Raw genomic sequence first — 6,774 nt, 5'->3', positions numbered from 1 at the left:
TAGCTTTGGGACCATAAAAGGCGACTACCTTTCGGGGAGACGGATAGCGGCTATGAGTGGGGAGCTTTTATGCATGGACAACACAACTAACGACAAAAACACAAACGACGGAAAGGCGACGATGGGAGGTGAAGGGATATCGAAATTGGCATCCAAATCTATCGCAGGCGGGGCTGCTGCTCCTGTGGGGACGAAACCGTAGCTGGGTAACTGCAGCAACAGGACTAAGACTCCAGTAGGAGTCTCCTCATCAGACAGTAGGTTGGAGAAAGCCGGCGCAAGCCACCCGGAAAGAGAAGTAGGGAAGGGTGGAGGCTTCATACGCGGCGGAATCGCCAGCACTAGCAGAGAACCTCAGCTAGAATTATGAAGGGATCCACAGGGGGCAGAAGCAAGGCAGCTTTAGCAAGGAAGCTGAAGTCTGACCTCCGATTGGCGGCCAAAATCGTGGAACGGTACGGTGGTAAGCATGTTGGTCAGGTATCTGAGCAGCGTGCTAATACGCTTGGGTAGGCCAAGAAGGTGTTGAGCTAGAGCGAGACCGATAGGGCTGAACCGGAAACGAACAGACTTGAACCAGCTGTTAAGCGGCATAGGTCGCATGAGGGAGAAACCTATCTTGGAAAAAAACCGCGAACGGGGGCTGCGCCAACCTTTAGTGAAATCGCTAAAAGCGCTGATACAATAGTACTTGGTGTGCTCGACCGCAGCAGGGAGGATGGTGCTATCTCCAACGAAGAATGGAAGAGAGTAGCGGGAGCTATCTCTTCAGTCTTCCTGAAGGTGGTCAAAGCAAACCCTGGGCCACCCCAAAAATGCGTGAGTGCCGGTTGGCACCATGGGCTGCACAAGCTGACAAGATGTGCCAAAGAAAGATCGGCTATCTTATATAAGGAGGCAGTCTCTCAGGTGAGGGAGGTACGACCCAGGGCTCGCATCTGGCTGCCAGTCGAACCTTCTACTGCGAATAAGATTGAGGATATCCACAGGTACTGCAACCGCAAGACTGGAGGGTTATAAGGCTGGAGAGAACCGACGAACCATATCGGCAAGCGCAGATAATGCTTACCGCGGAGTCCATCGGTCCTCTCAGCAAAACCAAAAGAGGCATACGCTATGGGTTTGAAATGGTGTTCACTGAAGAGCTCTTGTACACTGAAAGCACCGAAGGGCAGAGGGAAACCTCTATGGTAGACTATGGATTTCTGATATCAGGGCGTCCTGCAGACGTTTATTTAACAGGACCCATAGGAGTGGGTTATCTGATGACTGGGCGCTGTATAAAACAGGTCTTTCAATATACAAGTCCGAGTTAATATAAGGCTAAGAGGATCTCGTAGAAGAGCTTCTGCGAAAAAGTAGAGTGCTGTCACGAATAGATTCAGGCGTATTCTAGAAAAAAAAAACCAGTGTCCCTCGGTTTTCTCAAGGATGCGAATGGGAAGTGGGCCCTGAGCAGTGAGGAAACACTTCAGATGATCCTTGATTCTCGTTTCCCGAGGAGGTATCTCTCGGAGTGGTGCATGATGACTGCAGGGCCTTTGTCGACCTTTTGGATGAGCGACACTTGACATGGGCGATAAATTCGTTCAAACTGTTGAAGACCCCGGGTCCGGACAGCATCATACCAGCGCAGCTGCAGGAGGTTGTTAAGGTATCAAGCAGCTGGGTGGCACCTATCTATGCGAACTGTATCAGATTAAGTTACATCCCGGGGTCCTGGAAACGAGTCAGAGTTACGTTCACTCCAAAGGATGGCCAGGGCTCCCATGTTACGATCAAGGATTCCGAGCCCATCAGCCTCTCCGGCTTTTTGCTTAAAACTCTGGAGAGACTGATGGACTGGTATATAAGGAGGCGCATTCCGAGAGACTATCTGTCAGGAGCGCAATATGCTTATCGTAAAGGTAAGTCAGTGGATACTGCCCCGCATACTATCGTGTTATGGCTTGAGGAAGTCATTGAAGCTGAGGACTTCGCTGTTGGGACCTTCCTTGATATCGGGGGAGCTTTCAACAATTACCTGCTGGAGGTAGTCGTAACTGCTCTTGTCGGTCTTGGGGTTGATTCGAACCTCAAGCACCTCATTCTCAGTCTTCTGTGCGACAGAGTGATCGAAACAGAATAGGGCAGCGGGGGGTTCTTTCTCCTCTTTTATGGATCCTAGTCGTTAACGACCTGTTCAAAAAAATAGAATATCGTGGCTGTCGGATGATTACCTATGCGGACGATGATGCCCTTATGATCAAAGGAAATTTCCTTAGCACAGTGTACGAGTTGATGCAGGGGTATCTCAGCGTTGTAACAAAATGGGCGGTCGGAAGTGGACTCGCCATCAACCCATATAAAACCGAAATAGTCTTATTCAGTAGAAGATATAAGTGGGAGGTATTCGTTTGCAACCGAAGCTTTCATGGAAGCCGAATATCGAGGAGAGAGCAAAAAGGCATTGATTGCCCTGTACTGCTGTAGAGGAGCTATTGGCAAGAGGTGGGGCTTCTCACCGAAAGTGGTCCTCTGGCTCTATAACACCATAGTCAAGCCCATTACGTTCTATGGAGTCTTTATGTGGTGAAGGGTTTTAGAGAAGACCAAACCTGCAAAGAAACTGGAGAGCGTTCAACGGGCTGCGCTCAATAGCATGTGCGGTGCATTAAGGTCCACCCCAACCATGGCACTTAATGGAATTTTGAACATAACGCCCGTGGACACTGCCGGAAGGTGCTTTGCCGCGAAGGTGGCTATTAGACTCAGAAAATTTGCTGCTCCGGAGAGCGTCCATCTTCAGAGAAGTGACCATTCACTCAGATAGCAGAACGGCGATACTAGCCTTGAACTCATTTACAGTGCGTTCATGGTTGGTCGAAGAATATCTAACGTCGCTATCTCTAGTTCTAGCTAGCAAGGAAAGACACCCTAAAATTATTATCGGTACAATGGGAACGGGTCAGTGCTCCTGCATCCTCTTGTGTTCTACCACTAGATTGCTGGGCCGCACGAATGCTTGGCCAACGCAAGATAAATCGCAGGAGATCTAGTGATCTCTTTGCCCTCAGTAAGGCTAGCCTTTCATTAGTAGGCACACATGCGGTGAGAATGGGAATCTTATCGGACGCCGACTGCATAAGTTGTTTGGAGGAAAATGCGGTAGAAACAAGGCAGCACTTCCTTCTTGACTGTATCGCGTTTGGGAGGTCAAGACTTAGACACTTAGGTGCGTATACCTTCAGACTTCCTACCGATCTGGCGGATGTTGAAGTTAAGTGCCTTTGTAAATTTGTATTGGCTACAAAGGGTTTTGTCTGTAAGTCCGAACACGGGAGTTATTTTTTCAATGACTTCAAAAAGGACTACATTATCAGTCCACGTGCGATCTCTCATCGGCCATCTAACCTTACTTCTAACCTAACTTTTGAATATTTGGCTCTTCAAGATTCGGAATCTTTACAATATAAATAAGTGTTGTTTTGTTGTACGTATAAGATAGAAACATCAGAGAATTCTAACATTTCCTCAATCGATAACTGAGGCAATTTACTCATACGGTATATTTTATTAACCTGTTCTAATTCATATTTACTCTGGAGCAGTGCATTTACAATGTTCAACCTTGTCCACTGTATTGAGTATTTTATGTTGTTAACTTCATCTTTTATGAGTCCAGCTTGGTTTTGTAAGGTTATAGCTACTTCGTCACTGAAAAAACTATCCTTTCGTAGGGAATTCGTAAGGTCGCTTGTTAGGCTTGTTAACTTGAATATTTATTCGCGGTTCAAATTGTCTATTTATTATGTTTTGTTCGTTATTGTTTGAAATTAAGTTGTTGATATTTTGTTCTACTGTGATCAGATCAAATGGGTCGGGACTATATGCGATATATTTTCCAAGCTGAACCTGTCCAGTTTTGTATGGCGCTTGTTAAAAGATTACGTTATCGTATCAAATGAGGTGAATGCGTAAATTATTTCATTTTGAATAGTAGGATATAAACCGTTAGTTTTTAATTAATTGTCAATATGGTAAAGTAATTTTCAAGAGTGTCGTCAAGTTCAAGTCTATGACATGAACTATTCTGGTGGTTGTTGTCCTTATATTTCATATTCCTTTGTGGATGGTAATTGTTTGGGCATCAGTGTAATTTGTTACCTCACTGAATCTGTTTATTGTCGTCAAACTCCATCTCAATAATACTCTGAAAAAAATCAAGTATTTCGTATACTGCTTTTATGAAATTTTTTTCCTGATTCCGTTAGTATTGTTGTGTTTTTGTGTTCTTTCACTATTTCTTTTTGGTATCTTGAAGTCAGTTTCGATCCTAACTTTGTGTTTCAAATATTTTTTGTTCTGTCTTGTCTATGGTTCTTTAGGTCTAATATTTAGTATAGAGTAATTATATGTTAGATATTTATGTTCTTTCTTTGTTCTTGGATATCTCATGATTGTGGATTTCATGCAGAGGTTTCTTTGTATCTTCTATGGCTTTAGACTTAATGATTCTACCCTGAGCAAGTTTAGAGAATTTGTCTCTGGCGGTCAAGACAAGTGTTTTTTCTGTCGAGTAAATGTCTATATTTATTTGGCCTGGGTATTCGAGGACTCTGGTTTTGTGGGATTTCGGTCGTATTTCTCTTCCTTACATACTCGACATTGGTTTGATATTGCTATAATCTTTTGCTTCATTTTAGGAAAGTAATATTGCTCGGACAATTGTTGTTTGTTTTCCATAGCTTGTTACTGCTGTGACAAGGTCTTTAACCATAATTGAGGTGAATCTAGATTTCATATTTTTAAAGTGAAGGGGATACATTTTCTGAATTTGTCCCATTACTTTCAGAGAGGATTCCGTCCGTCACGGACGGATTGAGGTATTTTTTTAGAATGTAGATGAGGTCTTCGCTAGCGTAATCTGGCTCCGTTAGTGCATCCCTGTGAAAGGTCGGATGTGGGATACTGAAAGCATAATCTGTGTAATTTCCCTTTTGAATGAAAATCTGGTTTTTGAAAGCGTTGAGCAAGTACCTCAATGCTAGGTATAAGGTACTCGCCTGAGTTTTCAGAGCTGTGTTGTGTGGATACCGTTGATGTTAGTGAGTTTGTTTGATTGATTCTTGACAGAGCATCAGCCACTACATTCCCCTTGCCTGGTTTGTAAATTAGTTCGTAATTGTATTCTTCCAAGTAAAATTTCCATCTTTTGACTCTAACGTTACCATTCCAATTACTAAGAGAATGAGGGGCTCATGATCTGTAAAAATTTTGACTTTCGCTTTACCATAAAGGTAGTTCCGGAATTTTTTTAAAGACAATATTACTTGTATTGCCAACATCTCTTTTCGTTCGTGGCCTAATTTTCTTCCGCTTTGGAAAGGGTTCTTGAAAGAAAGGATTTTCTGAGACAATACGGGCCCGGGCGAAGTTGGAGGCGTCCGTTGTTAACTGGAATTCTTTATTATAGTCGGGGTATTGTAATATTACTTCTTCGGATACTAGTACATTTTTTATATTTTTTAAACGCTTCTATTGCCTCTTGATTAAGATTAATTAACTTTTTTGCGGGTTTTCTTTTGGAGAAGGAGGCCGGCATTTGGCATTTAATATTGGTATATTGCAGGATTTGGAACATTTTTTCCAAATTTTTCGTATGCGACTCGCTATCCTTGCTAAAGATAATGATGTCGTCGATGTATAGTATATGCAACATATTTTACCAATATGTTCTCGAAGTAAATTATCGAGTGCGCGTTGGAATATGAAAGCGCATTTTCGTATATATATTCAGTATATTCCACACTGATGAATTATATGGTGAGCGGGATGGGCGGATAATTCCGTCATCCCATAATTCTTTGACCTGTTTGCTGACTTCATCCCTGAGAGTCTTTGGATATTGATAAAACTTAGAAAATACGTGTGAATCTGTATTTGTTCTAATCTCTGCTTTGATACTTGTGATGAAAATTATTTTGCCATTCACACTGCCAAAAAGGGATTGAATTTTTTTTTTACCAATTGGTGCAAATCATTTCTTTGAATGTCCGTCACAAATCCTTTCCTTAATTGGAATATGAATATTTTGCTTTATGGTCATTAATTTCTTGTGAATTTTAGTTTCTTCCTCTAATTCTTTAGGGCTTCCGCTCCCTAAAATAGCGCAAAAAGATGTTAATGTAGGAAACAAAACAAAATGTATGATAATGTCAGGTCGATTAAACAAGTTAGCTGTCTTATGGTGCGTTAATAAGGTGTTTGAAACATTAGAAAACGCTAGTATGAAAGTGCTCTTAGGAAAATGTAAACTTTTAAAAAACGAAGTAGAATTCTTAGGGTATGTAATCACATCGGTTGGCGTAAGAACCAACCCAAAAAAAGTTGAAGCCATTTCAAACTTTCCACAACCACAAAATTTAAAACAACTTCGCAGCTACGCTAAACTTGCAAAACTCCTAACATCTCTTTTAAGAGGGAAGACGGTCGTACCTCAAAGAATAAATCTACTCACATAAAAATAAATTTGAATAGGGAAGCGATAGAAGTTTTCATGAAAATAAAAAATTCCCTCACCTCAGAGGATATCATTCTCACGTATCCGGATTACAGCAAAGAATTTGAGCTGACCACAGATGCGTCCAACTTCGCCATAGACGCAGTATTGTCTCAGTCAGAGAGACAAATAGCAATTGTATCCAGGACATTAAGCAAAGCGGAAGAGCACTATGCCGCAAATGAAAAATAAATGTTAGCCATCATTTGGGCATTGAACTCATTTCGGAATTA

The 6,774-nt window shown here is 42.0% G+C and overlaps 1 pseudogene; it reads right to left on the bottom strand.

Moving 5' to 3' along the window:
- Positions 1-530: 530 nt before the first annotated feature.
- The window catches only part of LOC120779812, a 96,851-nt pseudogene continuing 90,607 nt past the window's right edge, over positions 531-6,774 (bottom strand).

This window comes from Bactrocera tryoni, unplaced genomic scaffold (assembly GCF_016617805.1).
Source record: "Bactrocera tryoni isolate S06 unplaced genomic scaffold, CSIRO_BtryS06_freeze2 scaffold_11, whole genome shotgun sequence".
Classification (NCBI taxonomy): Eukaryota; Metazoa; Arthropoda; class Insecta; order Diptera; family Tephritidae; genus Bactrocera; species Bactrocera tryoni.
This window is presented reverse-complemented; position numbering and strand designations above follow the sequence as displayed.